At 37.6% G+C, this 15,745-nt stretch overlaps 1 protein-coding gene and 1 long non-coding RNA gene across 3 annotated transcripts in view; both read left to right on the top strand.

Moving 5' to 3' along the window:
- LOC127071645 (furin-like protease 2) overlaps positions 1–15,745 on the top strand; it is a 318,998-nt gene that overhangs the window by 59,248 nt on the left and 244,005 nt on the right. The gene's annotated exons all lie outside the window — the stretch shown is intronic.
- Positions 1–15,745, top strand: part of LOC127071664 (uncharacterized) — a 151,665-nt gene that overhangs the window by 28,203 nt on the left and 107,717 nt on the right. Inside the window, exon 2 of the long non-coding RNA XR_007785178.1 lies at positions 6,252–6,352. This is a non-coding gene — a long non-coding RNA (uncharacterized LOC127071664). The remainder of the gene's footprint in view (positions 1–6,251; positions 6,353–15,745) is intronic.

Genomic DNA, 15,745 nt, shown 5'->3' with positions numbered 1-15,745 from the left:
GAATATAATACGAAAGTTGCAATTGTGATTTTCTTTGGTATTCTCTTTCGCGTGACCTCGAAGCCAAAGAGCAAAACAATTTACAAAATTGCTATTGATCATATTAAACAGTTACTCTCGATTCAGTAGCATTGAATCTTTTCCCTTCCGAGGCGAAGGTAATCCAGTGGGATTCTTATCGAGCTTTCAATGGAGGGAGGAATTCACCGAGTTCGCGCGCGCGCGCGTATCGATTTGAAAGTATAAAGGCAGGAAGGAAGGAAGGAAGGAAGGAAGATAGACTGGAAGAAGAGAGAGAGAGGCACAGACCGTAAGGCTCTTTAATTTGAGTTCGGTTAATGAAGCGTATGAAGAATTCTAATGAACGTTGAAAATAGAATTATGTACGAACGATAAAATTGACGATTAGTGTGTCCCGGGCTTAACGAAGTCTCGTATTCGACGAATTCTGTTCGACGATTGATATAAATGCGCGCAGAAAGTTTGCTAAATTACTCGATTAAAAGTTGGATACTTTTTTCGACTTTGTTTTTCGACCAACCGATGATCCAATCGAGTCGAGTATGTTGTATCGTATGTATTATAAACAATCGTATATAGGTACGTAACCATTCTCTCGTATAAGATTAATTGTATTTATCGAAACGCACGAATCTATAATGCGGATATACGATACATAAACATTTAGGTATTTGCATGTATACGTCAAGATATATATTTTGTAGCCTTGGCAAGGATCGACAAAATTCGAAGATAAAACGGAAGCGAGTAAAGAGCTAGTCATGCTCGATTCAGATCCAATCTCTCCTTCTGTTTTCACGAAAGTACCGTTTCATGTGACAAACGGCTGGGGCTATACCGGTTGAGTTAGTTTCGAAGTTGCTCGATTTAGGCGGTCGCTTGCATTCGTCGTCTCAACTCGCACTGCGCTTGTTCAGTTAACCGTATATATCATGGTTATCCTTATTCGTTTTGAGAAAAGGGAAGGAAGGTGACTCTCTAGTTGGCGTTTCATAAACGACCGGTCGGTCCAGTACTCAAAGACTTTTACCTTCGGTCCTCTTTTACGAGAGGAAGGAACGCTTTTACTTCTTTTTATTTCCCCAAGTATTTCGCGTTTTTACAAATATTTCTTTTTACATTTTATCTTTTATTTATATTTCTTTCGACATACAAATCTACTTTCCTTTTTTTCCTTTCCTTTTTTTTTTCATATTTTTTAATATCAAATTGTGTACGCGCATTAATTAATTTCTACGCATATGTATATATTACAATATATTTATACGTTTAATCGGATCATATTAAATGCGTAGATATTTATTTTATTTATCTGGGATATGAATAAAAGGGAACGCGAAAATTATTAGTACACTTTGTAAACAATTTTCATTTACTTTTTCGAATTTATTTTATAGGCTTTGTTAATACGTAACGTATAACGTATACCTGCGTACATAATCGTGTGTGTGACGTAAAATATATCTAAGTCGAGCGTCCTGTTTCTATGTTCGGCGGTGGTCAGCCTTTCCATAAAAACATTTTCTTTAGTTTCAAAATCTCCGGCCGTAAATGGCCGTCCGACTTTACTTGTCGAACGACGACGAAAGCAGAAATCACTTCTGTCTGTTTTTGCGCTCGTGGTTAACCCCGCTCTTTTTAAACGCGGCCAACATCGCTCGCTCCGCTAAGTTCCCTTCTTCTCCTTCTTCTTCTCTTCCTTCTCCTCTTCCTCCTCTTCCTCCTCCTCTAAAAATTGGCTTACCACGAGGACGTAACTAACGACGAAGTTTCTAAAGATTTTATACGGTGAAACGTCGTCGTTTCGAACTCGTTTTCCTATAGAATTCAAAAAACTTTTCTTCTTATTTTTTTCTTTTTCTTTTTTCTTTCTTTCTTTCTTTCTTGTTGTTTTTTTTTTTTTTTTTTTCCAAGATATCGTACAAGGATAAAACGATCATTCATCTTCTTAAAACTTTACACGTTTCTTTGACATCGAATGTAAAACCGTGAGAAAATAAATCGAAACGAATAGTATGCAATAATGGTTAGGAAATTGACCTGATAAATCAGTGAACGATAACGTGCGACTAGTGGAATAGTAGCTTGCAATTAAAATACATACATATTGTTTCTCTCTCTCTCTCTCTATTCATCTATCCATCTATCTATCCGTCTATCTATATTTCTCTTTATAGTTTAGTTCATTGCGGAAGGGTGGAGTTAATAATATCTCTCGATATTACGGGTATAATTTAACAATGCGTATTACACAAATTGCGCATTATCGTTCGTATAATTATCATAAATTGTATTCCGTTGATAGTAACATTGGAAAGCCAGCGAAAAGAGGAGAGAGAGAGAGAGAGAGAGAGAGAGAGAGAGAGAAATGGCCGGAAGCAAAATGGAATAGATGCATTGTTTTAAACGACAAGATACCTGCATATCTTTAAAATAAAATTCGTCCAACTATATGAATTTTGTTTTTCTATTTTTAATAACCTAAATATATTTCAAATAAATCTTTTAATTTCTCTAATGCGTCTAGGGATGTGTTACTTGGTTATCTTTTCACGCGATAGAGAATGTACGTACCTTAGTATTAATAGAATTCGTTCGTGAACACAGAGTCGAACGATCACTGAGAAGTTTTTAATCATGGGGGTAGTATTCTTTATCGTCTCGGTGGATTCGTTCTTCAATCCACGATAAAGATCAAAAGACATGATCCACCATTACAAATGATTGTCGACGATCAAAAAATTGAAAAATATCAAGAGTGTATTTTACCTGTATGAACTATTATTTATATATTATACTTAGGGTTTTTATTTAAATGACTGTGAAAGAACTAATCATCGATGATTTCACTTTCTCTCTGTCTCTCTCTCTCTCTCTCTCCTCTTTTTTTCTCGCAAAGTCTCGATTATTCTCTTATAAAGAAGAAGAGGAAGAAGAAGAAGAAGAAAAGAAAAAGAAACTTTAATTGTAAATTATTAATCGTGTCCCGTCGTAATTATTTCTTGTCAAGAAAAGCTGTAACAAGCACTTCATCTTGTTTACTATATTTTAATATCCCTTTATTTTACTTACTTGCTCCTCATCGTTTTTATCGTATATAATTTATATCGTACTCTCTTTAATCAATAATTTGATGCAAAATCAGGAAGTAGGTTCGTATAATCGATATGCAATTTATGGACTAGCTGGCAGCAGTAATTACTCAGCGATTACCTTGTATGCCTTGAGGGTTTCATCGTCGTCTATGTAGATAATATTTTAGGTTTGGTTCGATTCGATTGGATTTGTTCGCGACACGCGGCTCGTATATGCGAAAATTGTTAGTTGGATTGTGGACTTTTCGGTCGAATGCAATCGAACGGAGTCGGTCAGGACACAAGGGAGAGAGAGGGGGAGGGGTAGAAAGAGAGAGAGAGAGAGAGAGAAAGAAAAAAATCGGCCGGAAGGATGAGAACGAACGCGTTACGCGGAAACTAGCTTTTACGTCGATAGCTTCCTCCACCATGCTTTTCGTAATTATTCAAGAGAAAAGAAAAAAGAAAAAAAAAAGAAAAGATCGCACGAATTCTCTGGCTTGTTTTCTGTTTTCTTGTTTATTTTATTTTTCATATAAAAAAAAAATAAAAAGAAGAGAGGAGAAATCCGTTTCATCCCAACGAAAATTAAAATGCATCTGAGAATGGATTATATTGTATAAATTGGCAAGTGAGTGAAAAATAATGAAAAGAAAGAAATTCTGAATGGAAGGACAGCGAGAGAGACAGAGAGAGAGAGAGAGAGAGAGAGAGAGAGAGAGAGAGAGAGAGAGAGAGAGAGAGAGCAACGTTTTGCTTTCGGAATGACGACATACGGAAAAGGAGACTCATTTTTGAGGCCATCGTGCAAGCTCTTTAACGTTCTGCCGTAGACAAAAGTGCTTTTAAAGCTTTAACGAGCGACAGTTCGTGGCATTGTTCGCGTATCTGTGTGTAGATAGAACGGCGTTTTTTCTGTTATTTTTTTCCCCCCTTTCTTTTTGTTTTTTTTTTACTTTATCCATTACTAGTGGTTCTCTCACAGATTTCTCCGGTATTATTCTGAAACTAATGTGACTTTCTTTGTGTTACTCCAGTATCACATTAAATTCGATTTAAATGACACGTTAGAAAAATTATAGAAAGTTTTCTATTTTTTCTTTTCTTTTCTTTTTTTTTTTCTTTTTACAATAGAAGAATCTAATTCAATCGGATATCCTGTATAAAATATAGGGAAAGAGTAAACGAGCCCCCGATCGTTTTTATAAAATTGAAATTATTCCCAATTCGATTCGATTCTTTCTCTCTCTCTCTCTCTCTCTCGATGCTCTGCTCGTTTTTTTTCTCTCTTACAAAGAGGAAGATTACGAGATCCAGTTTTGTTGCTCTCGCTTATCCCACCAAACGAACGACTTCGAATCGAATTCCACGCTCGTAGGTCGGATTTTTCTCGTGGCTAGCAGGAAACCGGTATAATTTAGCGCTCCGAAACCGTGTCGATCGACCTCATTCCTCCTTCTGTACGATGGCCTTTCGGTTTTACGTTGATGTAATGTTTGATGATTTAAATTTGTAATTCCCATTACTATTTCCATTACTATTCTCTGTCCTTCTCTCTTTCTGTCTCTCTATTTCTTTCTCTCCCTCTCTCTCTCTCTCTCTCAATCTCTATTACAGTTTCTATTTCTATCTCATTATCAAAGTACCTTTTAATTATGCACATACAACAAGTTACCGAGTGAAGCAAAATTCGAGTATCGTTTTCCCGTGACGAGCACTTTGCGTTCTGTTTGCGTACCGCTATGTAATCTATTACGCCACTTAATTCCCTCTCCCCCTTCCCTCTCTCACTCATCTCTTCCCTTTGTCCCTGTAGCGGTTACAGTTAGAAAGATTAATTCGGTGATAGGAATGGTATTGTCCTTTTCTATGGTGACCGGACAACAACGACTTCCATATTATTTATCGATCGAACGTTCATTGAAATTTCAATAGACTATTTCGAGTTATACAAAAAGGAACATCTACTTTTATTGGGATATCAGACTTTTGCATATTATGTTCATATATGCGCACACACACACACACACATACATTCATATATATATATAGACGAATATAGATATGAAACTCCGAAGAGAAACGTAATGCTCGACTCCGAATTTGTCCGAAGGCTATACTCCTGTGAGAGCCCATTCTGGCCCTTTGACCCTCCCGTGGGAGACACGATACATGCAACAAGAACAATCAGATATCGTTGTATATGGTAACACGTGGGAGAGAGTGAGATAGAAACCCGGTAACCGTCTACGCATTGGAGTTCAACGTTCCCTTGATCATCCGTTACATACGTCCGCTGATCCTTGTTATCGAGTGTACAATCCTGTTTGCGTATAGTTCACTGAGAATAATCCAATATGCGGCCAGCCGTTGTCGTAATCCTTCTCATGAATGTCACCAAGCAGCACGTTCCGCATGCATTCGCGTTCGCCACATGATCGGCATCCCTCCATCCACTTCTCCTCTCTCTTCCTCTCCCCCCTTTCATCCATCCTCCCCTTCGCCCGATTTCCCCTCGACCCGTTCTCCTCTATCATCCCCTCCTCCCTTCTCATTCCATTTCCTTCTATCTTCCTATTTCTGTTTGCCGATAAATCGATGGATCACCACGCTGATATCAAGCTCCGTCTCGCTAATGTCCGACAGACGCCATTAACGTCATTTATTCGGATTACGAATGTTCAGGACGAGAGAGACAGAGTAAGAGAGAGGGACAGAGGGAAAGAGAGTTTTCGAAAGCATCGCGATAAGAACGCATACTTCGTTCGTTCGACGGGTATTTCCTTCTTTTTCCTTTTGTTTTTCTCTCTTTTTCTTTTTTTTTCTTTTCTCTTTTCTTTTCGTTTTTTTTTTTTTTAAATGATCCTTCGCGATGGGATTTGTCAAGCGGATGTAGTTTTTAAATTTATGCATTTCTTCGTCCGAGCCGACCCAATAACGATGGATATTGGATAACCATTTTTTCTCCTCTTTTTTTTTTTTTACTTTTCTTTTCCCTTCTTTACCGATTACACAGCGTATTTGTTTGTATAGATTTTTTAACAGCTTCGATCGGTACTTTTTCGTACCATTCCACTTTTACATATTCATATTGTTCATTCGCGACGAACTAAGACGTTGCTTATTAATTAAGATTTAATTCGTTTTTTGTTACAGGTAAGAAAGGACTAATGTGTTGTTACGTTTTGGATCATTACGTCTATTTTAAGGAGATGCTATTACCTGGTGGTAACGTAAACAACGGAATATAAGATTATGTAATACGATTTTTCTTATTGTTGTTACCGACGCGTTGCAATTTTCTTTTCTTTTTCTTTCCTTCCAATTATTCTCATGATTCGTACCAGAGGCTGGAACTTACACGCGTGTAAACATTCGAACGTTTCGTGTTCACTTTCCAGCAAAGTCGATTTTACCAAGGAACGTTTTGTAACCAGCGAGATATAAATCGCACCGATTTGCCGGCGAGACGAACGGTACCTACGTATCGAGAAACCGAGTTGCCTGATTCTTTTCGAATCGATCGAAGTAAAACTATTAAAGTGCAGTGTATCGAAGTAGAACGTTTCGCGAATGTTTCTACGAAGGGAAAACAAATCGCCTCGAGTTCCTGTGTTCCATAGAGAAAAAGACGTAGAGAGTATGGATACGAGTTCTCGATCGAGCGAGCAATACACTTCCGTCGATATATAAAAAGCGTCGAGATTAATAAGTTTCAGATCGAGTCTTCGCAAGTTTTCGCGAAGGTTTCTTCAAAATCCAAAATTTTTTTTCTCTTCTTTTTCCTTCTCCCTCTTTCCCGCGAACTCTTTAATTTCTTGTATATAGATTCAGCGACGAATGCGGGAAAAAATGTTGGGGGAAAAGGGAAAGATGGGAATAAAAAAAAAGAAGAAAATAGGAAAAGAAAAAAAATCCATTCCATCGTCGAGTTTAACCGCAGGTATATAAAACTTTCGATGTTTTTACCTCGTTCGTCGCATATAACTTGTTTGGAAAAACAAGTACGGATAATCGACGAATTTGTTTGTTTAGTCGATACTTCGTCGATAGGAGGCCATAGATTTTTTACACTCTGTTTATTTTATTGTTGAAACGAGAATATAGCCGATGGGACGATCATCGTTCCGGTCGAGTCAAGCGTCGAGGAATAGATCGACACGGGGAGAATAATTTTTATTGAATAAAATATCGACGAATCGTCTTTATCGTTGTTTTTGTCGTTTATATCGCACAATGAAAACTAAAGAAAAAAAAAAAAAAAACAACCACGAGGATGAAACGTTACTTTAAAAAAGTATATAAAGATCGCGAGAACGCGACGTTTGATATCGACGTGGCGTATAATAGCCTACGTGTACGTATACGTGTTACGATGGAAAAAGAACAAGAAAAAAAGAAAAAGAAAAGAAAAGAGAAATATTACAACGGCAATTAGTTAGTCAACTTAGTTATCCCGTTACTAGTTCGCCACGTGTAGTGCGATTTCTCGTGTCAACGGCGCATTACGTCCGATGAGAGAACGTCGACGTAAAGCAGCGAGCTTTTTCTCTGAAAGCTTCCACAACGATCGTCCGTTTTATTTCAACCGTTGTAATTTCGCTCTTCTTGCATCTTCGTGTCTTCTTTGATGCCGAGATCATTCTTTTCTCTCCTTTTTTTCTCTGTTTTTCCCTTGTTGGTTTTTCTTTTTTTCCTTTGTTTTTTTTTCAATTTTCTTAACGACATAATCTTTCGAGCGACGAACGAGCTTTACTTCCTTTCGAACGTAATGAATATTCCTCCTCTATTTGCCCGCATCATTTTCTATAATCGTTAAGGTTTACTTACGTCGTAATGTTCTTTCTCTCTCTTTTTCAATCCGTCTCTCTCTTTCCTTTCTTTTTTCCCTTCTTTCAACTTCGTTTCCTTCCTTTTCATCTTTACTTCAACGTAGGAAATCGAGCAGAAGAGCATCGAGCTCGAAACGAAATCTTACGTTTCTGCTAATCGGAAATCGGTAGACTCGAGAAGTTTCTTTGAACTTCCTCTAAGTAGTTTCTCCGATGTCGATCGAGCGAGAAAATTGACGAATTCTCGAAGGGCAACTTTTCGCCTTAAACGAATGGAGCCGTTTCATCTGTTTCCCTTTTTTCGAAATTGCTGGCTGACGGAGGAGCGAAGAAAATCATGAAAAACTCATCTTTACGTATACGCGATTTGTCCGCGTCTCTCTCTCTCTCTCTCTCTCTCTCTCTCTCTCTCTCTCTCTTTCTTTCTTTTTCTCGTCGAAGGTCTATCGAAATATTTCTCATAAAGAGCGACTAACTCTCTACTGCGAAATTGACAGCGAAACTTCTTAATTAAATTTCCGAGTTAAGATCGTGATTTTGTAATAAAATGTCGCATTTCTTTCCTTATTGGCATCTTCAACATTCGTTTAGAGCCAAACTTTTCCGGAGTAATTTACGAACGAGGAAAAAGTATTTCTTACTCTTTAAAAATTCTTTAACTCTACTTTGAGAAAATTTACAAACGCTAGGATTAAGTAATTAGGGTATATACTACTTAACTTAGTTTATGTGTGTTGCTTATGTACACTCGAAAATTATTTTTTTTCCCCTCTTTTCTTTTCACGTTCGTAAAGTCAGAGGAAATTTTTTCTTCTCGCTTCTATCGCCATATATGCCTACGGCGAAAGTTTTTTTTTTCACACATATATATATATATATATATATAAAAATAAGGAAAGATAATTATTTATATGCACTTAATGTAATATTATAAATTCCTTAGGTTCAAGGAAACTTTGGACTTTTCGAAATTCGATTTAACATCGGATTCTATTTATATAAATCATTAATTTTCTCAACGGTATCTTTGAGAAGCATTGTAGGTATCAAAATCCAATTATATTTTTAAGCATATTATCAAAGACTTGAAATGAGAAAGAGAGAGAGAGCGAGAGAGATAGATAGATAGATAGATAGAGATAGAGAGAAGAGAGAGATAGAGAGAGAGAGAGAGAATGCTTTTGATCCTATCTATCTCTTAGGCCGAGTAGGCGACGCTGTGCGTTCAGTCCGTAAAGGGAATTAATACTCGTAGCAAAAGCGAATACTAACTCATACCGGAGCCTCCCCTTTGAGCGTGGATAAGCGGAAGAGGACGGCTTTGGAGTCTCTCTACGATCTAGCTACAAAATTATACCTATAATGTTGTGCTCCGCTGTGTGCTATAAGGTGACAGTATGGGAATGACGAATGGTATGTGTGTGTATGTGTGTTGGCAGAGAGAGAGAGAGAGGGAGAGTATGGTGTATATAGGTGTTACTGCAGAAATACCTCGACAGCTCGAAAGCAATTAGTACCAAGGACTGATATAACTCACGTTTTACATTCCTATTCATGGAAAGGAAATCTTCGGAGTAGAACGGAGATGATATCTTCCTTCGCGAATATCGGTCGAAGTTCGACCAATGACACTTTCCGAAATTCTCGTTTCTTTTCTTTCTTTCTTTTTTTTTCTTTCTGTCCTTTGATATAATTAATAATATATTATACGATACGTAGATCGACGAATAGTTTTAGTAAAATCCTTTTCCAAGGTCGATAAATTTTCTCCCTTTTTATAGATACTACACTTTCATTTCGAAATAATTCTTTCGAATGGTAATTTACATTGAAATGTATACTCTCTAGATATTGAATTTTCGTTAATGCAAAGAATAAGATCCTTCTTCGTAGATACATTTGCATCTGTCGTATCGCAAGAACGTTTGTTCGAGAACGCGTGGGAATTGCTGTGAAAGCATCCAACCGTGTCTCTGTGTATATTTTTTCGTTCTCTTTGAAAGGACAAAGAAACGAGGACCTTCCGATCTTTTCTCTCTCTCTCTCTCGTTCGTTTCTTTTTCTTCTTTTTCAAGCATCTGCTCTTTGGAAATCTCGTTCGTCGCAAAAGTGTGAAAATAATTTGCATAGGCGCATTTACGAGGATACCTCGGGAGATGGAAAATATTTTATTTTCCACGAGTGGGAGGAGAGTGGGGGAGGAAGATGATGCGAGCAGAGGTCGTCGACGGTAGTTCGTTAATACATTCGAAAGTACAGTCCGTTGGTAGTATTACCATAATTGTGGTAGTCCTCTTCGCTATTCATGTAGAGAATCACCATTCTTAATGACAATTTTCATAATTTTCGAGCGCGTTTCCAAATCGCCGCAATTGTATGCAGATTTTCATTAGGGAATTGTCTCCGTGCGCGGAATATAACGGGAAGACGGCGGAAGCTTTTAAATACTCCTCCTTGTATTCAGGACGCGCTGTTAACGATTATAGCGCCCTTTTGCATCTTCACCGAAGAACCGTCTCGAAAAGACTCTTACGATGTTGAGAGCGCATTTCGAGAATGGTCCATTATATCTTGGGAAGCTTAGCTCGGAAAAATATAAGAGGGAAAGCTGAGGAATCGGAGAAAGAGATAAATAGATAGACAGACGGATAGATGACAGACGTAGATAGAAAAGGACATATTTCCGCGATTTCACAAACGACCGATATCATCTTCGCGCGTTTCAACAAACGGCACGACGAACGTGAATGTTTCACCGAGCGTACTTTCTCTATTAGAACGTTTAACGATCACGAATGAGAAATACGAAGAGAGCTATACGAATTTGTCCTTCTTTATAAGAATATTGAACGAGCAATGAGAACAGAAATCGTTCGAGGACTATAATCGATAAACTCGATAATTATAATTTTATCTTTTGTAACGTTTGTATATCAAACAATTAAATTCGAAACTATCGATAGAATCGATACGGAAGTCACCGAAGTGTCGTTTAAAGAACGATATCCACCAAGAGGAAAGGATCTTTAAATCTTTTCGATAATCCCGCTCGTCCCGATGGTCGTTAGTCAAATTTAAAGTTTTATTCGTAGAAGAGAGAGAGAGAGAGTGAGAGAAAACGAGAGCCTCGACGAAACGGCTCATCGCCCGTAAGGTATTACTTTCTAATCCCGAGGTTCGAAACTTCGGTTTTAACGCCATCGTCCTTCTCTCTCGCTCTCTCTTTAGTTGTTTAATCGAGCACCGTCAAAGCCTTATAAGGATAAAAGGAAGATCGTCGAAAGACGCGGTTGAGCCAGGAAAGAAAGGAAAAGCGAGGAGTTTGACGAAAAGAAAAAGAAGAATTCACGAATGACTCGATTAAAGTTATGAAAAAGTTTACGATCGACGTCTGAACGGTAAAGCTCTAGTTACGTCGAATAGAAAAGATAGGATAAGGACGGAAGAATGAGAAGTCCAAAACAGAGAGCGATAACGTTTTTCCAGCGAAATAATTATTCATTAATTTCGACTGATTATCAATCGGATGATACAGCTACTTCTTGTCGTGTCTTCTTTTCTCTTCTCTCCTCTTCTCTTGTCTCTTTCATTTTATTTATCTTTATTAAGACGCAACAATCATTATATCCGAGTCAAATCGAAAACTCGAAGACCCTCATAACTCGATATGATCCATTGGACGTTTTCGTTACTATTATATTTTCTTTCCCTCTTATTTCCCTCTTGAAGTTGCTCGAGCTTTCGAAGATTTCGATCTTTAACGAACGACGCTTGAAGCTCGTCGGCGTATAGAAACGAGAGAGAAAACGTCTTTTAGCGGGTAAAAGACAAAGGAAGCGAACGTAGACTCCCGAAGCTACCCTCTTCTCGCGAGTTTATCTTTCATCATATTTTATATATATATATATATATATATCGGTGTGCGTAAGATAGAATATAATATCGATTCGATGTAGATGCCATTAAAGTGACTTATAATAATCTTTATCCTTTGTTATAACCCTCGTTTGTCTCCAACAGTACGAAGACAAAATTTAGCGCCTTTCGTTTCGAATGGAATAAGGATATCGTTAGAACGATTATCGAGTAAGAATAATTCTCGAAACTCGAAAATATCCGAGTAGTTTGTTTTCTCCAAATGGATCGAGCCATACTCGTATTTCTCTTATCTTTTTGTTCCTTCTTTTTCTTTTTCTTTTTTTCTCCTTGCTCGCATATCTTTTTCTCGATCGTCCCTTTGCGATGGAGAAATACTTTTACGATCGTTACGATCGTGAGCATAAATTACAGGGTGCAGGTCTTGCGATTGACGTTTGCACAATGGATCGCATGAGATAGGGAGACAGATAGAGACAGATAGAGAGAGAGAGAGAGAGAGAGAGAGAGAGAGAGAGAGAGAGAGAGAAAAGGGATCGGGAAATACTCATTTTGAAATAGACGTCGTAACCGTCGTTTATTTCGGCGAATAATGATGAAAAGTTAAGATTACGTTTTTAGGAGACAAACTCGTTTCGTGGATCAACGTTCCTCCAGCTCCTCCCACCCCTTCTCGCTAACCCCCTTTTTTCTTTCTTAAATCTCTGCTACGCTTCTATCAAGCTACGTGTAAGCGAGCAAATAGTTCTTTCGTAGAACGAAGAAGCAACTTTTTCTACGCGTTTCCTCTCTGCGAGTACGAAAAGAATTCATTAAAGAATTCGAGATCGTTAATTAGAGACGTTTCGCGTGATCACCGAATTACGAGCGTGTAACGAGCGTAATCGCCCTTCGTAAATTAAAGCTACGGCGTTTAAGGTATTACCGTGTGGCACGGAACGTTAATCATCGAATTCCCGTAACGATTATTTATCGAACGTATTTACGCGATACGTTTTATACGTTAAAATAACAAACGGCCATCCGAAATAAATTCATTGAATTCTCGTTCGAATTTCGGTACAAAGACGGAATATGTTGTAATATATGTGTGCGTGTGTGTTTGAGGGTGCATTTCCGCGTTGAAGAAAAAAGAGTCGATAAAAAAAGTTGGAAAAGCGAAAATGTATTTGAAAATTCCGCGGCAAATTCCGCGTAGTCTTGCGTTAAAGATAATCCGCACGGCATCTTGGTCGATTTAGGGGTGGTTTTGGGAAGGGAGAAGGGTGGGTGAGATATCCATCCATCTCCCGTGGCTAATTACCCGCTTAATCGAAAGCACCCTCCAGTGTCTGCCGCAGATCGGAGCTTCTCCACTCGACGAACCGAAAAACGATCGTTTTATCTCCCCCCCCTCTCTCTCTCTCTCCTCCCCCCCGTCTCTCTTTTACTCTTAAGCACGTTGCGTGACGATAGTCGCTCCAGTTTCTAGTCTCTGCTTTTCCATTCTGCCTTCAGCTTAAATAAGATAGAAGCGAAAGGAATTTGATAGGCCATCGTTTTTCCTGCTGAAGTAAGATCGATAATTTAAAATCTATTCCTATCTATCCATCTACCTATCTATATCTATCTATCGATCTATCCATCCATCCATCCATCCATCCATCCATCTCTCTCTTTCTCTCGTAAAGCGACGTCGCGAACGTCGTCGTCGTCGTGCAAGGTAAAACGATTCTCGTAGATTCTCCAAACGAAAAGAATACCTTCTATCTATAGTGAAATTTGATAAGTACGTTGCGACTAATTTTTAAAGAAACGATCTCGTTGAATATCGAAGAATATTGATCGTAGCTAAAGTATATACGGATTTACTTTCGATTCAATCTATATCATCCTGTCTCGTCGGCAATGAACGGCTCGGTCCTTTTACTTGGAACGAGCTTTCGTTCCCTCTTGCGAAAGAGAGAGGGAGAGGGAGAGGGAGAGGGATAGGGAGAGGGATTCCTCCTTTCAGGAAGACGAACGTACGACGATAACAGCGCGACCGAGCGGGATTTAGTTGACGGGCTAGAAACAGAGTGCTTCCAATCACCAAGGATTTTTTCAGCGGTTCTGAGACCACCTCCACGTAAATCTTGATAATCTCTTTTCTCTATTTAAATGACGTTCCTCGAAATCGCTATGAAATGATAATCCTTTCAGGATTTTCTTCGACGAAATTTTTATTTCGATACCGATCTAAACCGCAATCGAACTACGAGAAATTTCGATCGGTTTTGCGTCTATGTTCGATTCGTTAAGAAAAAAAATAAAAAAAAACAGCTTTAACTGTTTATATTTTTACGTTATATTTAAAGATCGAAAATGAGTAAATGGAATTTAGATATTCGTACATAAGCGCGCGCATACTCGCATACCATCTAAATGCATACGAACACATTTTGAAATATCTCTTAGTACGCGTTCTCATTCGTTTGTGTGTGTATGTGTGTGTGTGTGTGTATATATATATATATATATTACTCTATATCTCTATTCCTCTCTTCACCAATTTTTTTTTCTTTTTTATTCTTTTCCATTATAAAATACGACGAAGTTTGCACTCAGCATTTTTACCTTATACGAAATCGAGAAAGAATCTCTCCGTTGGAAAATTTATACACATTTTCTGTCCTCGGATATTTTCTATCGCTCTGGGGTACGTTCATATTCCTACCATACACTTTCAAATAGTTAAGTGTTATAATAATAATAAAACTCTGCCTTCATAATTACTATTATTATTATTATTATTATTATTATTATTATTATTATTATTATTATTATTACATATTATCTAATAATAACTTCCTTTTTAAGACGCGATATCAATATATTAATAAATAAGACACATATAAAACTATCGTATAAACCGAGTCGTAAAATAAATATAAAGAACCATGATATTAGTTAATTGATAATATTAAATACAAAACGATTGCTATGATCCAATTTGATTTCCACGACGTGCTCGAAATTTGCTTGAATTTCACGATATAGAAAGAGAGAGAAAGTCGATAGAGTTAACAAAGATTTTTTTTTTCCGCGTCGGTTTAACCGCTATGATGATATCGCTGGTCGATATCGTACCATTCGACTCATCGCGACGGATTATCACATTCGTATGGCGATCATACTAAATTCGTAAACGAGCGTTGAGCTAATGGGCCGTGTTCGGCCGAGTCCATGTAAGCGGATACGCGTTGAAATAGCTCGCTCGCATGACCGTCCGGATGGATGCGCGCGGATACGTCCGACACATAGAACGGATAGCGCGTATCGGATGACGTCATTATCCGCGAGCTGGCTTATCAATCGAACAAGGATTCTCTCCTTCCGTCGACGACTATGTCGTTGCCCAGTTTATTTCCATCTCGGGAAGCGAAGATCGGTCGGAATAAAGCGAGCTAGAGAACGAAAAAATATTCGGGAAAATTTTTCGAGTATAAAACAAAATTTTTTTTCCTTTTTTTTTGTTGATTTTCTTTCTTCTTCTTTTTTCTTTTCTTTTTACATAAAAAGTTGACGATAAAGAACGACTTAAGCTCGTTGAATTATTCACCGCTCGTGGGAAAAAAAAAAATTGACGAAGTGCGTGCAATTAAATTTCATTCGCGACAAAAAGCGTACCCGTTGTCGGATAAAATGCATAATAATGATTCCTAACTTATAATTACAATGTCATATATTATTATTATTATTATTATTATTATTATTATTATTATTATTAATATTATTATTACTATTATTATGATTATTATTTAAATCGTACGTGAGAAAAATTACATTTATTCGCTATCGATTAAAGGTACAATGTTGAATATTATTTAATCGCATGGAAATCGATGGAAAACGGAATTGTGTATGAGACCGTAGAAAATTTAGTGAAAAAAAAAGAAAGGAAAAGAGGAAAACAAAAAAGAG

This window comes from Vespula vulgaris, chromosome 22 (genome assembly GCF_905475345.1).
Source record: "Vespula vulgaris chromosome 22, iyVesVulg1.1, whole genome shotgun sequence".
Classification (NCBI taxonomy): Eukaryota; Metazoa; Arthropoda; class Insecta; order Hymenoptera; family Vespidae; genus Vespula; species Vespula vulgaris.
Note: the sequence above shows the minus strand (reverse complement) of the source record. Positions and strands in the feature narration are given on the sequence as shown.